Below are 25,645 nucleotides of genomic sequence, written 5' to 3'. Positions count from 1 at the left end.
ACCTGTGTGCAAAATCTTTGCATCAGTTTGTAACAAGAATAAACGAGGACTGCATCTGAACATGTTATCTTGGTCATACGTCCAGCTCTAGGGATTTGCGCTAGTGGGTCCATGGCAAGAAATACGGGTGGAAGAAATTGACGTTGACTAGCGGTATATGGGGATGAGCAGTGATGTACTCCAGCGCCCCGGGCTCGTCTTTTGAAATGGACGTTAGGCTGACGAGCGGAGCCGTGGATCGGGTCCGTCACGAGAACCTGACCTAAGGATCAGACACGCGCCGTCTGCTGCAGGGCCAACCAGCAGACTCGTGGCCCGACGGACCCCACCACTCAAACAACCACAATTTCTTTTTCCCAATTTATTTACAGAATACTACCATCTTTTTGCCTTGCCTTATCCAGCGGACTGCTGCTGTTCCATACTCCATAACCACTCCTTGCACAGCTCCGTGAAAGAGTGAGGTCCGCCGCTCGGCGCCGTAGCTGACGGCCAGAAGGGAGCTGTCGCGGCTAGCGCCGCCCGCCTCTGCGCCGCACGGGGCTGTATCCTTGGCCGGTGGGAAGACGGGGCCCGTCGCGGCTAGCTCCGCCCGCCTCCGGCGCATCCAAGGCTGTGGCCGACCCGCTCCCTCGTAGAAGGCGGAACCACAACGCGGCCCCCCAGTCGGCGGGCCCGGCCGTGGCCGGTGGCGAGATGCCGCCGGAGGTCGTTGGGTCACACTTGAAGAAGGCGTGAGCTCGATGCATCTCAACAGGCAAAGGTGATTCTAGTTGCTTGCTTCTATCCACGTGTACTAGCTAACCAGCTCTCACTTATCCACGTATATATTGACATATGCACGTACTGAAATTGGAAGTATACGAGCTATCCAGCTTCATCTATACATTTTCTCTGCTTTTTTTTGCGGGGGCATCTTCTCTGCTTTTTAATCACACAAAGTGTAGGTGAAATCACAAATTGGCGAAAAATCCTTTCAAATTCAGTGCCCAAGACCACATTTAACTGGAAAGCTAAACCGTGAAAAAATTACCAGCAACTAATCAATATCTTTCTTGACGGTAGAACAGTTACACATCTAACATCAAAAGGAATAGTAAGGTGAATTACTACATCTGAAGGGTAAGTATTACATCTGAGGGTAATTGTTTGTAGAGCAATCCTCAGAAGCAAAGTTTATATAGAGCTATTCAAAAATGTTTCTCTTGTGCATGACTTGATTGGTTACCCAAGTCTTGAAAATATAAATGAACTATTTTGTATGAGAAATAAAGTTGAATTTGAGAGTACGACTTGTAAGTGAAACAATACCTTAGTGGGCAGCTGATCATTTTGATTTGTTGGCCATCCCGAGCCCGGTAACACAACAAAACTCTACATTGTTAATCCAAAAGTTAATGCAAGTAAATGACCAGTAGAACTCTACATTTTGATTTGTTGGCCATCCCGAGCCCGGTAACACAACATAACTCTACCTCGGTGATTCTTCAGAGCGAAACAAATGCACTGGAAAGATGGAGCAGTTGCCGACCCAGTCGGCCGAGTCCACCGGTAAGGAGAACCCGGAGGCACCGGGATGGACAAGAAGGTATACATGCAATCACTACTATTATTAATTGCAAATTAGTACGAAAGAAATATTGCCCAATGGCATTCGTACTGAAGGCACCTAAAAATTGTTGCCCATTATGCGGAATTAACCTGTATAGCCTATCATGGCATTCGATGAGCTAAGAACAAAAAAGAAGTCTTGCCCACCGCCTGTTGGCATTGTACATAAGTTCAAGGCATCTGAAAAAACAGTGCATTTTAATTTCAGGTTACAAATTGGGCGTGCCCCTCCGGATAGAGGACCCTGTGCTGGTAGAGTCACTCATTTAGAGGAAACAATAAGGAGATACGCTGATAAACAGTCGGATAATGTAATAAAGCATACGATTTCACCGTCAAGAAAGATATTGATTAGTTGCTGGTAATTTTTGATTCCCTTGGAGAAGCATACGATTTCTATAACTTGTATTCTTGGGAGGTTGGATTTGATATAAGATATGGCAAGAGTCGTTTGAACGTCGAGCGGACAAAGTGTTTGCAAGAGATCGTCTGTGGATGCTCGGTCAGCACTTAAAACCTTTTGAAATTATCTTTGACATTTTATTTCATAATTATTACACTGGAATTCATATTTAAATAGATGATAGAGTGGAAAAAAATTGCAGGGAAAACCAGAGCAACAGAATAGCCGGTCTTGCCGCTGCGAGTGCCCTGCGATGACACAGGAGGCAAGAGAAAGGAGTCCCTGACTCAGTCCGTGGAATCTTCTGGGAAAGTGAACCCAGAGGCACCAGGATGGACTAAGAGGTGAGATTGACTTTGCAATTTATATGCCTATGTCGATGGAGACGTCTGAAATTGTGCTTACTAGTATCGATTGACTGGCCTCTTAGAACCTGATGCTGTGGCAACAAATTAATTTGTGGTGTTTGATCGCTAATTCGTGGTGAGGCTGTAAATGCTTATCCATGTGTCACTGATAATATGGTCTGTTTGTACGTAAAATCATGACACAAATCAAGAAATGTGATACCCTGCTAGAAAAACGAGATGAAAATTGACAGACAAATTTATTTGTCTATGTTGTTGCACATATCTAAAGCTATGCTTAGTAGTGTTAATTGATCCCACCAGCCTCAAGCGTGGTGAGGATTATCTTGATGAATGGGCCAAGCGCCAAGCCAAGTTGGCTAAACAAGCCAAAGAAGCTGTGAGAAATTCAACGAAGACTCTGCTGCTGCTGCTGCCGCTGAGGCCTCTGTCAAGCCTAAGAAGGCCATATCAAAGAAGCATGCGCACAAGCCAAGTGCTTCACCTTCAATGGTTTCAAGACCAAGTTCCTTAGCAATGCCCTCATGGCCAGAATCTTCAAAGCCCTCAAGGCCAACTTCTCATGTTGCTCATGTTCCTCCCAAATCCTCAGCTCCTCACAAGTCCTCAGCTGCTCCAACAAAGTCCTCTGCATCTGTGCATCTCGCCATGTGTCAAAGGACCACAGGCATCTCAATTGCCTCAGGAGCTTCAGCTAGTTCCTCAGTTGCAACAAATTCTTTAACGAGGCCCTCTCTACTGAAGACAAAGGCCACTGCTGGATGAGGTCCTCGCCCTAGTCCTCAGAAGAAGCAGGTCGCCTTCCAAGTGTCGTTTGAAGAAGACGAAGCTGATGATGATGAACTTGCTGAAATCATCAGAGACAGGCAAGTCAGGGCCGCTAGAGCCAAGGGAACAGATGTGCCACTACTTTTGAATCCAAAGTTGATCCTCGAATACATTGATGTTTGGCACAAGGACCCAACACTCCCATGCCTGACTTCAAGCTGACTCCTGGCCAAAGTCATATGCTGACCCATTTCATACAAGAAGAAAATGGAAATATGAGAAGGACCATGCAGATCAAGAAAGCGCAGTACAAGAGAAGCGCTATCTGAAGAAAACGTTATCTCTATGACTACTGAAGAACTTGTCGCTGTTCAAACTGAGATCAAGAAACTCAGTGATGAATTTGACGCATACCGCGCTGACTGGCTTGGAGCCAAGGTGCGCTTTGTGAAACTTGCGAATAATTTCACCTCAAATGTTGCAGCCCCAACGCAACAGAAAGTTCCTCAGGCTGAAGCATCTGCTTAGCCGACTGAAGAACATGCCAGCACCGCTGATGAAAATCAGGCTGTTGAAGAAAATGTGAGTTCCAGGGCTGATGATTGCATACCAACCGCTGAACAAATTGCCAGGGCATCCACTAGTGGTGCGCCTGAAGAAAATGAAGAAATCAGGGCAACTGCATCAGTTGTGCCTGAAGAAAAGCAACCAGATTCCTCTGCTCCTCCTGTGCCAACACCAACTCTGATCCTTCCATCTGCATCAGATGTGAAGAAAACCAAGGCTGCAGAGCGTGCAACAGTGAAGAAAAGGAAAGCATCAGCTACTTCAGATTCTTCAGCTTCAAAAAGATGAAGCCTTTGACCAGCTCGTTTGAAAATCCCATTGATTTGTTCCTCTCTCTACCATGCCATCAAAGGACCTTGTTCCTTTCGATGAAGAATATGTGATCCCCAAGCGGATCTGATGAAGAAACTCCTTCGCTTGTTTCTCAGAGCAGTTGGATGAAGAAATTGAAAGTGGATGAGATCCCTTCAACACCTGTCATTTCCTCGCCTCTGCCTCAGTTCACCGTTGAAGAGGCTGGCGTTGAAGAAATGGAAGATGAAGATGTGGACGTTGGCTGCTCCACACCAGTGATGAGTGATGAATTCTGGGAAAGTCAGCATCCAAACTCTCTAATGTTCACACCATTGCAGCAAATACCTCAGTCCCCTGCACAAACTGTTCAAATGGGCTCTGAAGAAACTCACCCACTTCATCTGTACGTGAAGAAATTCCAGCCACTAGTGCTGAAGAAACTGCTGCTGCTGAACATTTGAAGACGCAGACTGCCACTGAAGAGGAACCAGAAATTCCTTGGCCTGAAGAACCTGTGATTGAGATTCCTGAGGTCGTGATGCAACTCACTGACACTCCTCTACCCAAGCCAAAGGATCCATTCTCCAGGAAGCAAAAATTCAAGGCTGATGATTTATTCGGCGAGCACGTATTCTTCGCAGACTACAACCCTTATGACTCTGCTCGCATTAGGAGAGACGTTTCTGGACAGCCAGCCAAGCCAATTTCTATTCCTCAGTGTTGTTCAACAAAAACAAAATCTTCTACCATGAGCACATTTCTTACGTGGATATGGAATCTCTACCGTGCTTCATGCCAGTCCTTAGTGTTCTTCACGACTTAAACTTCTGTTCTGACATCTGCGATTGGAATGAAGAACTGATTCTTCAATTTTATGCGATGCTGCACATCACAGGAGATTCTGAAGATGTGAATTCATGGGTGCTGGACTAGATGTCTGAGAACACTCACTACACAGCACCAGCTACTGAATTGCTTCGTGCCTTACCACTCAGTCCTCCCCTTGAAGAAGCTCGTTGCATTTACAGTGAACCTGAGCTTACAAATCACTACATGCAAGTTCTGATGAAACCTTTGAAGCCAGGTCAGGCCCCACGAACCAAATTCCTCGTGAAGGAATTACTTTATGTGCCCAGAACTGTCTATCACATTCTAACGAGGACAATGAGTCCCATCAAAGGCCACGACTCATATGATGAGGAAATTGTTGGCATCATGAAGAATCTGGTATTCAATATCTGTAACATCCCAATTTTCAATTTGGAATGTATAACAATTAGATCATCATTGCATATCATATTTTATTTGCGATTTGGTTTTGATCCTAGATTTCTACGCAACTCAAGGATCCAGGAGAGAGTTGGGAAATTCATTATTTTCATATTTGAGTTTTCTCAAATTTTGAAATAGGATCATTTGATTTTAATTTATTTTATCATCAATTATTTCTATAAAAATATGAAGAGAGGGAATAAAAATGACTTTCCCTAAAATAAAGAAATATTAAGGATTTAATAAAATAAAATTAAATAAGATTTTATTTCGAAGTTTTTCGTTATTTTAATTGAATTTACGAAATGTGTGTTTTTTCAAAAAAATTGCATTTAGGCAAAATAAATGTCACCTTGTGCGGCTTGATTTTAGAAGCACGTGAAAATTTATTTCGAATTTTTGGAGTCCGTTTAGTATTTCTTTTTATTTTTCTTCTGCCCGTAAAAAAATGAACCGACCTAGGGCCGTGTCCGACTAGGACTCCCGGCCCGTTAGGCTATATATAGCCGGGGAGGCCCAGCCGAACCCTAGCCCCGCCCAAGCTGCGGCCCAGCGCCGCCGCACGCCGCCGCGTTCGTCCGTTTTTCCATCGTTTTTTTGATTCGGTTTTTGGTTTTTTTAAATAGATCGGTTTTTTCTGGTTTATTTAAATAGCGAGCGTTCGTCCGTTCGTTCGTTCTAGCGAACGTTCGTTGTTAATCTTTTTCTCGGATTTAATTCGCGATTTTTCTGATCGCGATTCCTGATCCGATTTTCTTTTTAGTATAACTTTTCGCTCATTTATCGGAATCAGGCGATTCAAGCGCCTGGAGTTTCGTCTCGAAACCCTCTATCCGTTTAATCAACTTAAACAAGTTTTTGCTACTGTAAAATTTTCCCTAGATCCATATTAGTAGAACGAAGTTGTTTTCTTTCGCCGTTTGACTTTCGTTGCTTCGTTCGATTTGATTCTTTTTGCAAACCGGAGTTCTTAAGTTGAACCTTCTAGTTAGATCTCTTATTTGAGTTTTACCTGTGCATTAGATGAGTACTTATTGTATGCTTGTTTGTTTGTTTGTTTGCGATAGAGTACCCGGAGTGCACCACTTGTTACTTCGAATCGCTAGGTTTTCCGGATCATCAGCAAGGCAAGTAACACTTTGATCATACCTTTCCTACTACCCAGTTTTATTACATTAGATCCATCCTCACACATTGCATGATTAGGATCTAATTAAATTGTGGGATGGGAAGTAGTTGAGGTAGTACCTATTACCTGTTTATTATCAAACCTTTGGGAGTTACTTCTACGTTTGCTTATTATGCCATGCTATGCTAGTAGACGTGGATTGGGTGAGTGATATCCATGACAGATGTGAGATTGTTAATTAATGGTTTATCTAAGGTGGCAACTTAAACACACATCTGGGTGGACTGAGGCACTTGGGTATTTCAGGACTTGCCTGTTTTCTTTTGGAGCGCCACCCAGGCTCAAAAGGATCATGAGACTATTCATACTAGAAACTTCCGTGTGCAGCCACAAGCTATTATGGGCTCTAGCAGAGTTGACTAAGTCGTGCGAACTCTTATAGTGGTAGACTAGCAGATGTAGGGGATGTAGGTGGTACGGTCTACCCGATCGTAAGGTGCTAGCGCTTCTGAAAGACTATGTCTCGGTCATCCGTCTTCTCGAACACCATGTAGTGCGAGAAACCAAACGGAGGCGATCGAGTCTTGTGGGGAAAAGTGCGCAAACCTATGCAGAGTGTAATAAACTAATCATGGTTAGCCGTGTCCCCGGTTATGGACAGCTTGAGTATCTAGTACCTGGATTATCATGTGAATCTCAACATGTTACCCTAAATTAATTTTGTTAGGCTTTGTTTAATGATGATGCTTAATTGGGATTGAGAATGCTGTCAACCATTCTCAATGTTTAACAACCACCATGATAGTAATTAAATTTATTCCTTTGTAGTAGGGAAAAATTGGCTTTTCGCAAAACTGTAACCATAGAGCTTCCCACCAGCCAAATATGCATTAGTATAGCTGTTTCATTCCATTATTCTCTATGTGTTACCTTGCCAGCATATTCCATGTGCTGACCCATTTCGGGCTGCAACGTTAATGTTGCAGACTTTTCAGACGACGATTAAGGAGTTTTTAGGTCGTGGTTCTATACTCAGTGATGCCGTCGGAGTTGATGAACTCACTTATCTTCCAAGCCTTTCGCTGTTATCGTTATTAGATGGCCTTAAGCCATATTTATTGTAATAAGTTCTCTATGGAGACACTCGATGTAATACGTGTGTGATTGCTACTCTGTTATAAATCCTCCGAGTACTGTGTGGTGTCAGCATTACTGATCCAGGGATGACACCGGAGCACAGAGATCAGACTGTTTGAGGTCTGGTCGCTACAGAGATGGTATCAGAGCACACGCAGACTGTAGGACACGACCACTAAGTTAAAGACCTAGAAGACTATTCATCCTCTTCTCTTCTGACTTCTCACCTTTTCTACTCTTTTAGGATGGCGGATGCAAGGAACAAGTTCACGCAACCAGATGAAGATACACCCTTTGGACGACACTTGAAGGAAGTCACTAGATACCTGAACAAAGGAGTACCAAGCTTCACCGGAACCTACAACGCCACTTTACCTGAAGAAGAGCGCTGGATGATTCAAGTTCAAGTTCCAGGAAGAACGTTCATGCCAGTCACTGAGCCCATAGAGTTTTCTTTTGATGCACCAACTTGGAGTCTAGGAAAGAGCATGGCAGCTCACATCGCCATGGGACGCATTGGAGAAGTCTACCGCAATGATCTCAAGGATACTATCTACCAGATTTGTGGGCGCCGAGATGAGCACTGGGAGATGATTAGCACCCGGAAGGATAGATCAATTGCAGCTTTTATCCAGGAGTTAAACCATCACATTCGACGACAGGAAAACCAGATGTACGCCGACATGATAGATCTAAAGAAGGCTAAGACAAGAATCAAGGAACTGGAGGAAGAACTCAAGGCTACACATGAAGATTATGAAGAGGAAATTGAAGTATTGGTGGATAAGAATGCCGACCTAACAAAGAAGATCGGGATATTTATGGGAGGCCCTACACCAGTAGATGAAGATGAAGAACCCAAGGAGATTCGCCCGGAAGACTACATTATCATCGATGACATCGATTCGGATCCAGACGATAGCGATGATGATTATGTTGATGAAGCTGGAGCAGATATCATGGAGTCTGCAACCGAAGAATATTTCTAGTAGACCACCTCATCAGTAGTAGTAGTCCACCATGTAAATATAGTAGTCCGAGCACTTTTGCGATAGTTAGATCGATTGTATGCCCTTGTTTGATTAAATGAAATGAATTGTTTGCTTTTGCCTCATGTGCGTATGGGTAGTATTTTCTCTTTAGACCCTCTATTCTTACATCTCATCTTTTCTAAACCCTCAGATGCCTCCGAGACGTGACCCCGGATTTTCCTTTCCACTAGAGCTCACCCAGTTGATCCAGCAGCAGAACACATTGATGCAGTTGCTAGTCCAGAATCAGAATCAAGGAAACAACAACAACAACCCACCACCACCACCACCTGTTGATCACTTAGCGCGTTTTCTTAGGCTGAATCTGCCGATGTTTTCCAGTAGCACCGAGCCGATAGTATCAGATGATTGGCTCCGCAAGATAGCTAGATAGTTGACCACAGCAGGATGCACGGATGCGGAGAAGGTGAAGTTTGCCGCATATCATCTTGAAAGACCCGCATCATCATGGTGGGAGAATTTCACAGCCACTTTTCCTGTTGACACTGTCACACGGGACCAGTTTCAGCAGGCCTTTCGTACTGCCCATGTTTCAGCAGGAGCTATGGCCATGAAGAAGCGTGAGTTTCGCAACTTGCGCCAAGGAGGACGAACAGTTGGCCAGTATGTGGAGGACTTTAGTAAGTTAGCACGTTATGCCCCAGATGACGTCGCTACGGATGCAGCGAAGCAGGAGAAGTTTCTAGAAGGACCGAATGATGAGTAGAGCATGCAGTTGATGGTAGCAACCTTCAACAACTATCAGGAGTTGATAGATCGTGCTCTTGCGATTGAAGGCAAGCAGGAGCAAATTGAGAACCGCAAGAGGAAGTATGGACAAGGGAAATACAATTCAGAAGCTCAGCAGAAGCCACGTTTTACCCCTAGACCGGGAGGACATTTTCAGCATACCCATGGAGGAGGTAGCTCGCACAATCACAATGGCACCAGGAATGGTAATGGTAATGGAGGAAGCAACGGCCAGAATCGCACCAACCCATCAACCCCAGCCAAGAAAGACCTGAGCCAAGTCACTTGCTTTAAGTGTTCGAAGACCGGACATTATGCCAATGAATGTCCTGAATTACAAAATGGAAATGGCAATGGAAGCTCTGGGAAGAAGCCGAACCCTTTCAACAGGGGATAGGTGAACCACGTTAACGTGGAGGAGGTTGAAGCTCAGCCTGATGCAGTAATAGGTAAGTTTTTGGTTAAGTCATTTACTGCACTCGTTCTTTTTGATACTGGCGCATCGCATTCATACATATCAAGGTGATTTGTGGATAAGTATAGACTGTCAACCCAAGCCCTTAGGTCACCCATGTTAGTAACCTCGCCTGGAGCAGAGTATATGGCTAGTCGATGGTGTGATCGGTTACCATTAAGGATTGGTAACTATGTTTTTCCCTCAGACCTAATAGTATTGGAATCCCAAGGATTGGATGTGATATTAGGCATGGATTGGTTATCAAAGTATGAAGGAAATATTGAATGTGCTAGTAAGTCAATTTTGCTTACCACACCAGAAGGGAAAAGGATCAAGTATGTATCCCGACATGTGCCAAAGAGGACACAAGTAAATTGCTTAACATGAGTTGTGCAGGAGGAAGTACCAGTGGTAAGGGATTTCCCTGAAGTATTTTCAGAAGAGTTGCCATGCATGCCACCGGATAGAGATATTGAGTTTTTGATTGAGCTATTGCCAGGCACAGGGCCAATATCAAAGAGACCATATAGGATGCCAGCAAAGGATTTGGTGGAAATTAAGAAGCAGATTAAGGAGTTACTAGATAAAGGATATATTCGCCCAAGTTCTTCGCCTTGGGGATCGCCAGTACTTCTAGTGGAGAAGATGGATGGATCGTTAAGGATGGTGGTTGATTATCGAGGATTGAATGAAGTAATGATCAAGAACAAGTACCCACTACCAATGATCAATGATCTGTTTGATCGATTGCAAGGAGCTAAGGTATTTTCCAAGATCGATTTGCGATCAGGGTACCACCAATTGAAGATTCGAGAACAGGATATTCCTAAGACAGCTTTTACCACCAGGTATGGGCTGTACGAGTATACCGTTATGTCATTTGGTCTGACTAACGCACCTGCATATTTTATGAACATGATGAACAAAGTGTTTATGGAGTTTTTGGATAAGTTCGTCATGGTGTTCATTGATGATATCCTGGTTTACTCAAAGAATGAAGAGGAGCATAAGGAACATTTGCGATTGGTACTTGAGAAGCTCAGAGAACATCAGTTGTATGCCAAGTTCAGCAAATGTGAGTTTTGGTTGAAGGAAGTAGGATTCCTCGGACAAATTATATCCGGAGAAGGAATAGCAGTAGATCCCGCTAAAGTTGATACCGTGACCAAATGGGAAGCACCGACCACGGTTGGAGAGATACAGAGTTTTCCGGGACTCGCAGGATACTACCGGAGATTTATTGAGAATTTCTCAAATATTGCGAAGTCTATGACGGAGTTGTTGAAGAAAGATACCAAGTTCATATGGACGGAGGAATGTGAGGCTAGTTTCCAGGAGTTGAAGAAACGCTTAGTTACCTCACCAGTGTTGATTTTGCTAGACCAAACCAAGGACTATGAGGTGTATTACGACGCTTCACGTCGAGGACTTGGAGCAATGCTTATGCAGGAAGGAAGAGTTGTTTCATATGCCTCAAGACAACTGAAACCTCATGAGTTGAATTATGCTACACATGATTTAGAGTTAGCAGCCGTAGTGCATGCATGAAAACATGGAGACATTTCCTCATTGGAAATCATTGTGAGGTGTACACGGATCATAAGAGTTTGAAATACATTTTCACGCAGAAGGAGTTAAACCTCAGACAGAGGAGATGGTTGGAGCTCATCAAGGATTATGATATGAGATTGCATTATCATCCCGGAAAGGCTAATATAGTAGCTGACGCATTAAGCCGTAAGAGCCACGTCAATACATTAATGACGGGAGGAATACCAAGGGAGTTAGCAGAAAATCTTCGTGAACTATGTTGGAAATAGTTCCTAGAGGCTATGTTGCAGCATTGGAGATTCAGTCAACCTTGATGGATAGAATCAGAGAAGCTCAGAAGACTGACAAGGAGATTGCCTCTATTAAGGGGAAACTGAGCAAAGGAAAGGCTAAAGGATTTCGTGAGGATGAGCACGGCACCCTATGGTTTGAAAACCGTGTTTATGTGCCAAATGACCCGGAGATTAGGAAGTTGATTCTGCAAGAGGCACACGATTCACCATATTCGATTCACCCAGAAAATACCAAGATGTATTTGGATTTGAAGGATATTTTCTGGTGGACCGGAATGAAGAAGGATATTGCGGAGTATGTAGCAGTCTGTGATGTATGTCAGAGAGTAAAGGCAGAACATCAGAAGCCAGCAGGATTGTTACAACCATTGCTGATACCCGAATGGAAGTGGGATAAGTTAGGCATGGATTTTATCACGGGATTACCCAGGACTCGTTCAGGCTATGACTTGATTTGGGTTATAGTCGATCGGTTGACGAAGGTAGCTCATTTCATCCCGGTAAAGACCACTTACACCAGTACTAAGTTGGCAAAGATATACATGACCAGGATCGTATGTTTGCATGGAGTTCCGAGGAGTATCGTATCAGATAGAGGAACCCAATTTACCTCAAAGTTCTGGAAGCAGTTGCATGAAACTTTGGAAACCAGGCTAGAATTCAATACAGCTTTTCATCCACAGACAGATGGACAAACCGAGAGAGTCAATCATATTTTGGAAGATATGCTGAGAGCTTGTGCGCTAGAATATGGATCTAGTTGAGACGACAATTTGCCATATGCAGAGTTCTCTTACAACAATAGTTACCAAACCAGTTTAAAGATGGACCCTTTCGAAGCTTTGTACGGAAGGAGATGCAGAACACCGTTGTCGTGGGACGAAGTTGGAGACCGCCAGTTGTTTGGACCTGACTTGATTAAAGAGTCTGAACAGAAGGTGAAATTGATTCGCGATAGGCTCAAGATAGCCCAGTCCAGACAGAAGAGTTATGCAGATTCTAAACGGAAGGAGACAGTTTATGAAGTTGGAGATAGAACTTATCTTTGAGTATCTCCACTTCGGGGAACAAAGCGTTTTGGAGTTAAGGGAAAGTTAGCGCCACGATTTGTAGTACCATATCGAGTTTTGGAGCGTATGGGAGAAGTGACCTACAGGTTGGAATTGCCTGAAGGATTGTCAGGAGTTCATGATGTGTTCCACGTTTCCCAGTTGAAGAAGTGTCACGCTGAGATGGCTGACATACCCTTGAGAGACACAGTGCCGCTGGAAATAATTCAGTTGGATAACGATTTGACCTACGAGGAGAAACCAATTAAGATCCTCGAGTTTGCCAGCCGAGTCACTTGCAGTAAGGTTATCAAGTTTTGCAAAGTTCAATGGAGCAACCACACGGAAGATGAAGCCACCTGGGAGCGAGAGGAAGATTTGCTCAAGGACCACCCTCACCTATTTTCTAGCCAACCCGAATCTCGAGGGTGAGATTCATCTTAAGGGGGTAGGTTTGTAACATCCCAAATTTTCAATTTGGAATGTTATACATTAAATCATCATTGCATATCATATTTTATTTGCGATTGGTTTTGATCCTAGAATTTCTACGCAACTCAAGGACCCATGAAAAGAGTTGGGGAATTCATTATTTTCATATTTGAGTTTTCTTAAATTTTGAGAATAGGATCATTTGATTTTATTTATTTTATCATCAATTATTTCTATTACAAAAATATGAGAGAGGGAATAAAATGACTTTCCCAAAATAAAAAAATATTAAGAATTTAATAATAAAATCAAATAAAATTTTATATCGGAGTTTTTCGTTATTTTATTTGAATTTAAGAAAATATGCGTTTTTCAAAATTGCATTTAGGCCCCAAATAAATGTTCACCTTGTACGGCTTGATTTTAGAAGTCCGTGAAAATTTATTTTGGAATTTTTGAAATTCGTTTAGTATTTCTTTTTTATTTTTCTTCTGCGCGTAATTATTAAAAAAACGAACCGACCTAGGGCCGTGTCCGACCGGACTCCGGCCCGTAGGATATATAAGCGGGGGGGAGGCCCAGCCAAAACCCTAAGCCGCCCCAGCCCCGCGCCGCGCCGCCGCCACCTCCCAGCGCCGCCGCCGCACGCAGCCCGAGGTTCGCCGTGCCTTGAAATCCGCGCCGTGTTTTCCGCGCGGTTTTTTGTCGAAAAATCGTTTGGTTTTTCGTCGGTTTTTTTAGTTTCGGTTTTTTTAAATAGATCGGTTTTTTCTGGTTTATTTAAATAGCGAGCGTTCGTCCGTTCGTTCGTTCTAGCGAACGTTCGTTGTTTCTTTTTCTCGGATTTAATCGCGATTTTTCTGATCGCGATTCCTGATCCGATTTTCTTTTTAGTATAACTTTTCGCTCGTTTATCGGAATCAGGCGATTCAAGCGCCTAGAGTTTCGTCTCGAAACCCTCTATCCGTTTAACCAACTTAAACAAGTTTTTGCTACTGTAAAATTGCCTTAGAATCCAGATTAGTAGAACGAAGTTGTTTTCTTTCGCCGTTTGACTTTCGTTGCTTCGTTCGATTTGATTCTTTTTGCAAACCGGAGTTCTTAAGTTGAACCTTCTGGTTAAATCTCTTATTTGAGTTTTACCTGTGCATTAGATGAGTACTTCGTGTGCTTTTTTGTTTGCGATAGAGTTCCCGGAGTGCGCCGCTTGTTACTTCGAATCGCTAGGTTTCGCGGATCATCAGCAAGGCAAGTAACACTTTGATCATACCTTTTCTACTACCCAGTTTTAATGCATTAGATCAAATCCTCAAACATTGCATGATTAGGATCTAATTAAATTGTGGGATGGGAAGTAGATGAGGTAGTACCTATCACCTGTTACTATTATCAAACCTTTGGGAGTTACTTCTACGTTTGCTTATTATGCCATGCTATGCTAGTAGACGTGGATTGGGTGAGTGATATCCATGACAGATGTGAGATTGTTAATTAATGGTTTATCTAAGGTGGCAACTTAAACACACATCTGGGTGGACTGAGGCACTTGGGTATTTCAGGACTTGCCTGTTTTCTTTTGGAGCGCCACCCAGGCTCAAAAGGATCATGAGACTATTCATACTAGAAACTTCCGTGTGCAGCCACAAGCTATTATGGGCTCTAGCATAGTTGACTAAGTCGTGCGAACTCTTACAGTGGTAGACTAGCAGATGTAGGGGATGTAGGTGGTACGGTCTACCCGATCGTAAGGTGCTAGCGCTTCTGAAAGACTATGTCTCGGTCATCCGTCTTCTCGAACACCATGTAGTGCGAGAAACCAAACGGAGGCGATCGAGTCTTGTGGGGAAAAGTGCGCAAACCTATGCAGAGTGTAATAAACTAATCATGGTTAGCCGTGTCCCCGGTTATGGACAGCTTGAGTATCTAGTACCTGGATTATCATGTGAATCTCAACATGTTACCCTAAATTAATTTTGTTGAGCTTTGTTTAATGATGATGCTTAATTGGGATTGAGAATGCTGTCAACCATTCTCAATGTTTAACAACCACCATGATAGTAATTAAATTTATTTCTTTGTAGTAGGGAAAAATTGGCTTTTCGCAAAACTGTAACCATAGAGCTTTCCACCAGCCAAATATGCATATAGTATAGCTGTTTCATTCCATTATTCTCTATGTGTTACCTTGTCAGCATATTCCATGTGCTGGCCCGTTTCGGGCTGCAACGTTAATGTTGCAGACTTTTCAGACAACGATTAAGGAGTTTTTAGGTCGTGGTTCTATACTCAGTGATGCCGTTGGAGTTGATGGACTCACTTATCTTCCAAGCCTTCCGCTGTTATCGTTATTAGATGGCCTTAAGTCATATTTATTGTAATAAGTTCTCTATGGAGACACTCGATGTAATAAGTGTGTGATTGCTACTCTGTTATAAATCCTCCGAGTACTGTGTGATGTCAGCATTACTGATCCAGGGATGACACCGGAGCACAGAGATCAGACTGTTTGAGGTCTGGTCGCTACAATATCGTTCATGGCATTCCTGTCAATTATCACGATTTCTTCATGAGGACTCTGGCAAATGTTGCACTTTCTCTGTTTGAGCTGAATCCTTATGCACCTTGGATTATGAGATTCCTCAGGACAAGGTCTTCACTCAACTACAAAGCTGATTTTTAGAATCACCTCAGCTACTTGCCCCCGATTGAAGTCCTCAAGCGGACCTATTCCTCAGTTGATGAAAAGGGCAAGGCACCGGCTGTTATAGATGAAGGCATTCGTCCATTGGATGGATAGTTTCGCAAAGCTGCATCTTATTCCACCAATGATGACTCTGCCACACATGACTCTGCCAATGCACCCAAGTCTACTCCTCAAGCCACTCCTCCTCGTGTGATGACTGATCGTGAGCTTCTGCTTAGTCTTCACCAGAAGGTGGATCAAAATCATAAATGGGTTAAGCGTCAGTTTGGTTAATTTCTTCACAACATGACTGCTACGCACAATGCCGTGAAGAAAAACCATTACTACCTCCATGAAGTTTTTGGTCGCACCTGGGCCATTCTATCACATCTGTATGGTGAAGAAGATCTCAAGAAAATGGGTCTCAAGGAAGATTTTGACTGGTCTGCATCTCCACCGAAGAAATTCAAGAAGGTCAAGGTTCCTTCTTCTTGAGTCATAGGAAACACCGTACTGTTAAAGGGGGTCGAGGAAATACTAAGGAAAAATTTCCATGTGATGCTCAACTCAAATCCTACACCTACCAATCCCTTCAAGTGAAGCCATTGGAAATCTCATACAGTCCAGTCATATTCTTCAGTGACAGAGACGAAGTTCTTCTGGTCTTTGAGGAATTTGTTCTGACCGAGGAGTTAGGAATTCGCCAGTGCGGATTGCCAACACAGTGAGGAACATGATAGCCATGAGGATTTCGCCACTCAAAATTCCGACCGTTGCTGTGCTATGCGCCAGCTGTCCCTAAATATCTATCCACCTAACGGTCATATCATTGAAGGGCATTTATGTCTTATCATGTCGGGCTGCTCCCTAGATTATAAATAGCTGCCCCCTACAACCACTAGCTGGTTGGCTGCTCTGAGAGAAACTGACAATTGTCATTTGAGAGCAATCCATCCTCCGAGGACTTTGAGCGAAAATCATCAAGTGAGGAAAACCTAAACCCAAACACCTACAAATCCAAAGTGATTGAGCATCACTGAAGAGATTGATCCTGCATGGATCTGACGCTTGTTACCTTTGAAGACTATGCTTCTTCCAGATGGTTAGGCGTCATGGTCTAGAGCATCCAAGAGGAATTGTGGATCGCCGAGTGACCAAGTTTGTGAAGGTTCGGAAGTCACCTGAAGACTTACCACGAGTGATTGGGCGATGTCTGTGTGACCTTAGCTCAAGGGGAATACGGTGAGGACTGAGTTTCCTGAGCTGCGTGTTCAGGACTGGGTGTCCGGGACTGTGTGTCCTCAGATTTAAATACCTAGCCGCCCTAACCAGACGTACAACTGAGACAACAGTTGGAACTGGTCTACCAAATCATTGTCTTCACCAAGCTTACTGGTTCTATTTCCTCAACTCTTTCATCTCCTCACAAGTGTGTTGTCTGCTTGTTCATATCTGTGCTTGAAGACTTTGACTGAAGATTTTCTCAATTTCCTCAGTTCAATTTCTTCAGTCTGTTTGTCTTCATCCTGTGTTATCCTGTGCTTACGCTCTCTGTACTCTGTGCTTGTCTTCATTTCATCATGATGACTATGCTTGTGCTCTGTTATGTTTACTTTTGAGTACTTATTCCGCTGCTAATAGTTCTTCGCTAAGGAATTTCCTCACCTGCAAATTCCTCAGTGAAGAATTCTTAAAAATCGCCTATTCACCCCCCTCTAGTCGATATAACGCACTTTCATAGTGGTTTGTCAAGGATTTCATCGATGAACACAACCATCCTCTAGCCCCACGGGATATGTCGTGTCTTTTGCGTTCACACAGAAGAATTAGCGATGAGCAGAAAGCGGACATTGCAGACATGGAAAAATCTGGGATCAGAAAACACCATATTATGGATATTATGTGCATGCAATACGGTGGATATGATGAGGTTGGATGCATTATGAGGGACATTTACAATTTCTACCATGCTAACAAGCAGGAAACAATTTCTTTCGGGGATGCTCAAACGGTGATCAATCACATGTTGGCGAGGCAAGAGCAAGATTCAGATTTTTTTCTTCAGGTACTTGGTTGATGAAGCTGGCCATCTGAAGGGACTCTTCTGGTGTGATAGTCAATCCCGACTTGACTACGAGGCTTTCGGAGACGTTATTATTTTTGATAGCACATACAGAACCAATAAGTACAATCTGCCATTTGTGCCGTTTGTCGGGTTGAATCACCACCGCAGCACTGTTATTTTTGCATGTGGTATCATTTCACATGAAACAAGCCAGGCATACGAGTGGATGTTACGGACCTTTTCTGATGCTATGGGACCGAAGCATCCTATATCTGTGATCACGGATGGGGACCTTGCAATACAGAGAGCAATCAGGGTGGTGTGGCCTGACTCAAACCATAGGCTCTGTATATGGCACATTCAGCAAAACATTGTACGCCATCTGCATGATGACGCGGTAAAGGAAGAATTCCGATCTTTCATATATGATACATCTTCCATTGAAGAGCATGCGAGAAAATGGTTACACTTCTTACAACAGAATAAAGTAACAAGTGAGGACTCCTGGCTACATCGGATGTATAAAATGAGAAAACTGTGGTGTGCTCCATATCTTGAGGGCCGTTGTTTCCTAGGATTGAGCAGCAATAAGCGGAGTGGGAGTTTAAACTCGGTGCTACATATGCATCTTGAGGCTAAGATGACATTGTTTCAAATGATAGAGCACTATGAGTGTTGCCTTGCGCCGCGACGCTTGAACGAGGCTCTCCAAGATGTCGAGGCCTTGTAGTTCGTTCCGTTCACAGAGGAAAATGCTTCATTTCTTGAGAAACACGCCGCGAAAGTTTTCACTTGTGACGCCCCCGATTCAATCATACACTAATCATACACGCAAACGTGTACGATCAAGATCAGGGACTCACGGGAAGATATCACAACACAACTCTACAAATAAAATAAGTCATACAAGCATCATATTACAAGCCAGGGGCCTCGAGGGCTCGAATACAAGAGCTCGATCATAGACGAGTCAGCAAAAGCAACAATATCTGAGTACAGACATAAGTTAAACAAGTTTGCTTTAAGACGGCTAGCACAAACTGGGATACAGATCGAAAGAGGCGCAGGCCTCCTGCCTGGGATCCTCCTAAACTACTCCTGGTCGTCGTCAGCGGCTGCACGTAGTAGTAGGCACCTCCCTGAGTAGTAGTTGTTGTCATCGACGCTGGCGTCTGGCTCCTGGGCTCCATCGTCTGGTCGCAGCAATCGGGTATAGGAAGGGGAAAAAGAGGGAGCAAAGCAACCGTGAGTACTCATCCAAAGTACTCGCAAGCAAGGAGCTACACTACATATGTATGCATTGGTATCAAATGGAATAAGGGTATCATATGTGGACTGAACTGCAGAATGTCGGAATAAGAGGGGGATAGCTAGTCCTATCAAAGTCTACGCTTCTGGCCACCTCCATCTTGCAGCAGAAGAAGAGAGTAGATGGTAAGTTCACCAAGTAGCATCGTGTAGCGATCCTCTCCTCGTTGCCCTGTTAGAGAGCGACCACCGGGTTGTATCTGGCACTTGGAAGGGTGTGTTTTATTAAGTATCCGGTTCTAGTTGTCATAAGGTCAAGTTACAACTCCAAGTCGTCCTGTTACCGAAGATCACGGCTATTCGAATAGATTAACTTCCCTGCAGGGGTGCACCACATTTCCCAACACGCTCGATCCCCTTTGTCCGGACACACTTTTCTGGGTCATGCCCGACCTCAGAAGATCAACACGTCGCAGCCCTACCTAGGCTTAACAGAGAGGTCAGCACGCCGGTCTAAATCCTATGGCGCAGGGGTCTGGGCCCATCGCCCATTGCACACCTGCACGTTGCGAACGCTGCCGGTGAGCAGACCTAGCCTCCCTTATACAAGAGCAGGCGTTCCAGTCCAACCCGGCGCGCGCTGCTCAGTCGCTGACGTCACGAAGGCTTCGACTGATACCACGACGTCGAGTGCCCATAACTGTTCCCGCGTAGTTGGTTAGTGCGTATAGGCCAGTGGCCAGACTCAGATCAAATACTAAGATCTTGTTAAGCGTGTTATTTTGAAATAACCGCGGACACCAACCAGGGCCAGGGCCACCTCTCTCCTAGGTGGTCTCAACCTGCCCTGTCGCTCCGCCACAAAGTAACAATCGGGGGCCGTCGGGAACCCAGGCCCACCTCTACCGGGATGGAGCCACTTGCCCCTTCAACCCCCATCTCCGAACAGTATCATAAGTAATGTAACAGTATAAAGTATATAGCATATGCCCGTGATCACCTCCCGAAGTGATCACGACCCAGTAGTATAGCATGGCAGACGGACAAGAGTGTAGGGCCAACTGATGGAATACTAGCATCCTATACTAAGCATTTAGGATTACAGGTAAGGGTAACAACTGTAGCAACAAAGACAGGCTATGCAGCAGAATAGGATTAACGGAAAGCAGTAACATGCTACACTACTCTAATGCAAGCAGTAGAGAAGAATAGGCGATATCTGGTGATCAAGGGGGGGCTTGCCTGGTTCCTCTGGCAAGAAGGGTTCACCGTCGATGTAGTCGATCACAGGGGTACTGATAGCGGTCTCGGGGTCTACCGGAAAGAAGTAACGGAGGGGAACACAATAAATAACAGAGCAAACAAGGCAACACAAAGCATAACATGGCAATGCACGGTGCTAGGGGTGACCTAACGCAGTATGAGGTGATACCGGTGAAGGAGGGAAACATCCGGAAAAATATCCCTGGTGTTTCGCGTTTTCGGACAAATGAACCAGAGGGGGAAAGTTGCGTGTTCGCTATGCTAGAGATGCGTGGCGGACGAACGGGCTTCGTATCCGGATTCGTCTCGCCGTTCTGAGCAACTTTCATGTACAAAGTTTTTTCATCCGAGCTATGGTTTATTTTATATTAATTTTAAAATAATTAAATCATTTTTAAGATTTATTTAATTATTTTAATTTAACATTATCCAAAATAGTGATTGCTGACGTCAGCATGACATCAGCAGTCAACAGAGGTGTTGACGGGGTCAAGCTGACGTGTGGGTCCCATCTGTCATTGACACATCACCCTAACTAACAGATTAGTTAGCTTAATTAGATATTTAGATTAATCAAGTTTAATTAGTTTAACTAAGCAGGATTAATTAAGTTAATTAATTAATTCATTAATTAATTATTTTAATTATTATTTATTTATTGTATTTTTTTATACTTTAAAAAACGTTCTGGGGTGGGCCCCCCCTGTCATTGGCCCTAGGGGCCAAAGCGGGCGCCGGGATATCGGGCGCATGCCCAGGTGCGGGCGTACCCGGCCGGGCGCCGGAGCAGGGCAGACCGGTGGCCATGGCGCCGTCCAGGTGGCCGGAGCGACGAGGAAGCGGCACAGCGATGCCACGACGACCAGTGGCACGCGGGCGGGTGCGGTGGCACGGCCGTGGGAGGAGGAGAGGGCGGAGGCGAGGCGCAGCAGTGGTGGTGGAAGCCGGCTCGGCGGAGAAGGAGGGGGAGGGCGCCGGAGCGCGAGCGAGCAGAGGCGGCCGCGGCATAAGCGGCGGCAGTGCGTGGGCGTTGGCGGCATTAGTGGGGCGCGCGGGCGAGCAGGGAGGAGGGGCACTGAGCGGCGGAGGGCGCCGAGCAGACGGCGGCGGCATCGCGTGAGGCCAGGCGCAGGTGGGCGGGGTTGGCCGCAGCGGCTAGCGGGAGGAGCGGAAGCTCGGGCAGGCAGGGACAGGCGCCTGAGAGCGATGCGTGGCAGAGGCGGCGAGCGCAGGCGGTGCTGGCGAGCGCGGGCTGTGCGCAGGGAGCGGCGGTCCAAGGTAGCGGCGCGGCCGCGGGAAGAAGAGCACATGGGTGACGGGGAGGGGCGCGGTGACCGCGGGCGCGGTCGGGGGGGCGCGGTGGCCGCGGCGCGAGAGAGAAAAGGGGGAGACGAGGAAGGAGGGAAGGCCTCACGGGGTGCGTAGGGACCGGGGCAACGGGGGGCGAGGAGGAGGACGAAGATGGCCGGCGCAGGGAAGGAAGCAGGCCGGCGATGGCGGAGCGGTCCTGTGACCGCGTCGGGCGGCGGCGGGGTTCGTTCCCCGATCCCGATCTGGATCGGGGGGAGGGGAACGACATGGGGGAGGAGTGGGGTGGATGGGGCGGTTAGGTTTTGGGCTAGCAGGGGTTATGGGGGGAATGGGTGGCCGGTTGGGCCTGGCCAGGCTAGCCCAGTGTCTAGCTGGGCCGAGGTCCCCAGCAAGATGGGGTCTTTCTTTTTTCATTTTTGTTTTATTTTCACTTTTGTTTATTTATTTCTTTTTGTAGTGTTTTATTTTAGTTCCTTTTAGCTTAAGTTTTATAAAATATAAAAGCAAGTCTTTGATTTAGTATTAAAGTTTATGCTAATGCCCATTAAATTTTGGGTAACTAAATAAAATGTCTTAACATTTATTTTAATTGCAAAAGAAATTTAATTAATTGTTTTTGCTACTGTTTTATTTCACTTAGTGCATCTAATCTTACTATAAAATGTGGTTTCACACCATAATTACTTAGGATTTATTTGTCAACTTTAGAACATTTAATTGCTGACATTTGAAGACTTTTTATTATTTGCTTGATTTTGATTTTGAAATTCGAACGAGATTTGATGCATCACGCGGGTTAACAATAGTAATCGTGGTGACGGTGCATTGTTAACAGGGAATTACTGTAACGTAACTATCCGGGCATCACATCACTCCTACTGTGTTTAAGTTGGTCTTATGGAGCATAGATGCTGTCAAAAAATGTGAGATCAGAGAGGTACTTGATGCAGCATAGGTTACCACATACGTTGTGTCTAAGAAGGAAAGAATGGATAAAAAGATCAAAGTGCGCACAGAGTCAAAGGAAAGTATGCTTCGCAGTATCAGTTGTTCTTGCCGTAAATTGGAATGCGCAGGCACACCATGTTCCCACATATTTTACATATTGGGAATTTTACAAGAAGAAACACTGCCCATGTGTTGTGTTCCCACTAGGTGGACAATGAGTGCAAAATGTGCATTCGCACCGACCAGAAAGAGCAAGATGTATGCATACTCTCCAGCCCTACAAAGCTACCGTAAGCTAAGGAATTTTAGTCACGCAAGCATGTTTCAAGGCATGCCACTCTGATGAGCCGTTTCAGCATCTAAAAAGGGTTTTCAAAGGACAAGATGTTTGCAAGGGATCAACAAGTGAACAAGCTGATAGCAAGGGATCAACTAATGCTCAGGGTAAAAACATTAGGTTTGGCCCGTTGATGCCACAATTGGCTAACCTTGATGGTGAAGGTTTCAAAAAGATTCTGGATCCCGTGCATGTGCCAGGCCGAGGTGCTCCGAAGAAAAGGCTCCATGCAAAGATGAAGAAAACTAGAACAAAGGGTAGATGTAGCTATTGTGATGAGGCAGATGATCACAATCGACGTACGTGCGCCAAATTGATAGAGGTACCTAATATGCCGTAATTTAATGGTTTAATGTGTCCAAATATATTCCATGGCATTAATAATATCCTTATGTGTAGGATCTCAAAGCAGAACTATGATAGCTACAACATTGTGCGCATGGTCGGACAGCAAGTACGTCGCCGATCAACCTGATGTTGGCGTGTGCATTGTCGTCTATGTCTAGTATCGTGTGACCTGTTCTGTAAAATACTTCATTCTGTCAGTTAGTGACTTCCTCATAATGTATGACTCAGCTATTTGGTTGTCCACTCCCTTGTAAGCAGTATTAGTTTGGGATATTTTTTGCATTTTATATGTGAGTTTTTCAAGTGCAACCTCAAGAATCATGGTTTCTTCATGGCTATCGTGTAGCTTGTTTATGTTGCACGATAAAATTTGGAAATAGATGTAATGGAAGAATTATATTTCGCTCCTGAAAACAAAATAAAAGCCGATAAATCCGAAAAATACATTAGTCGTCCATGCTCTCCAATTAAAGAATATACAGGATTAATACAAATGATGAATCATACACATCCTACATATCCTCCATGTAGAGTGCAAGGAAAACTGCTTGCGACTTCTTATCACAATGTGTTTGTATCTGCATGTACAACTCACCATGCTACAGGGGAGCCAGGCGAACAAAACAGTGAAAACGGCGAAGAAATTGGTGAAGAAATCGTTCCGGGTGAGTTATATCGTGTGTGCCGCGGCGTGGGGAACATATCCTCCTCGGGATTTCCGTCGCAGAGGCCCAGGCAATCGTCTCCGAGATCAGCGCCAGGTGACAGCTGCGGATCCGCGACAGATCGATCAGACGCGCCAGCTGCGGTCGGCTGCGTCAACCAGATAATGGTCCAAGACGCACGCGCTTTGCGGCCCAGCCCGTGTGCTACAAGCGGCACCCCGCCGTTCGCCAGGCGGACGTGGAGATAGCGTCCAACAGAAAATTTTCTTTCATAGACATGTTTGACACATGTGGGTCACTGTGTAAAAGAAAATTTGGGTGATTTGGAGGTGGTGGAAAAATCACCTTTATTCAAAAAATGGCTTAAGTGACCAAATGGTATCTTCGGAATGCGGTAATTTTTTCGACCACCTCCAAATCACCTCAATTTTGGCACACATGATCTCTTGCACAAACAAAGCTAGGTTTCCAAGATTTTATATTTTTTGAATTTTTTGAATTTATACTGCCCTCTAGACTGACTGATCAAAACATCGGTCTATACCTCAAGGGGGCATTGTAAATTTTTTTTCCAAATTTTCTTTCATGGACATGTTTGGCACATGTGGGTCACCGTGTAAAAGAAAATTTGGGTGATGGAAAAAATCACCTTTTGTCAAAAAATGGCTTAAGTTTAGACCAAATGGTCCCTCCGGAATGTGGTGATTTTTTCGACCACCTCCAAATCACCTCAATTTTGGCACACATGATCTCTTGCACAAACAAAGCTAGGCAAGTCAGTGAGAATGTGTTAAATTGTTTTGACTAATTTCAATATGAATGCAAAAAATGCACACCTACCATACCAGTGGCAGGAGTTTTCATACACCACGGCCTGTATACGACTAGGAACCCAATAGTTTATGGGCCAGGATACAGACCCGGGGTGCAGATTACTCTTCTGCTGGTGGGCCCAATGGTGCAAAGAGCATGAACATCAGGCAATGTATTGCATGCATATGAGAGGAGATTGAGTGGGGAGGCATAGCCGGGTATATAAGCTGGTGTGTCTCCCTCTCGCTCGGCGAGGTGGGACTAAACTCCCACCACCATCTGCTCTGCCCTGGTGCGCCCATGCGATGGGCCAGATTAGATGGGCTTTCACAGGCCAGCCTATCCCGCGTGCTGGACCATGCGTGGGTCTAGATGTCTACGCCCATGCTTTTCCTTTTGTTTATTTTTTCCTTTTTCTTTTCTTTACATAAAAATTACCCGACCACTCAAAGAATAACATGAAAGTTACATGACGCCTCAAATATAACATACAAAAAATTCAAATGTATTTTTATCAAACACAGCTTTTTAAATATTTATATTTTCTTTTCTTATAAATAAGTGACATTTTCAAAATTCTAATAAGTAGGATAATATAACTTTATTAAAAATATATATTACATCTTATTTCAAATTCTCTTTTTTGCACACACTATTTTTAATAGTCCACACCCTTGTAACAGTATGAGTTTGCGATATTTGGTTTGCATTTTCTATAAATCCGAAAAAAATACATCAGTCATCCTTGCTCTCCAATTGAAGAATATATAGGATGAATACATATGATTAATCATACTCATCCTACATATCCTCCACGTAGAGTGCAAGGAAGACCAACGCTTGTAATAATCA

General features: G+C 44.5%; 1 long non-coding RNA gene across 5 annotated transcripts; it reads left to right on the top strand.

Moving 5' to 3' along the window:
* Positions 1-379: 379 nt before the first annotated feature.
* Positions 380-23,647, top strand: LOC125511367. 5 transcript variants are annotated; one of them, XR_007284957.1, is made up of 6 exons: positions 380-763; positions 1,492-1,588; positions 1,820-2,113; positions 2,217-2,358; positions 22,518-23,289; positions 23,367-23,647. It is a non-coding gene; the product is annotated as an uncharacterized LOC125511367 (long non-coding RNA). The 5 variants fall into 5 exon arrangements; XR_007284958.1 differs by lacking the exons at positions 22,518-23,289; positions 23,367-23,647 and adding an exon at positions 7,794-7,811 and having other exon boundaries at positions 390-763; XR_007284960.1 differs by lacking the exons at positions 22,518-23,289; positions 23,367-23,647 and adding an exon at positions 7,399-7,416 and having other exon boundaries at positions 390-763.
* Positions 23,648-25,645: the final 1,998 nt, after the last annotated feature.

The sequence above is a fragment of the Triticum urartu genome, chromosome 5 (assembly GCF_003073215.2).
Source record: "Triticum urartu cultivar G1812 chromosome 5, Tu2.1, whole genome shotgun sequence".
Lineage (NCBI taxonomy): Eukaryota > Viridiplantae > Streptophyta > Magnoliopsida > Poales > Poaceae > Triticum > Triticum urartu.
Note: the sequence above shows the minus strand (reverse complement) of the source record. Positions and strands in the feature narration are given on the sequence as shown.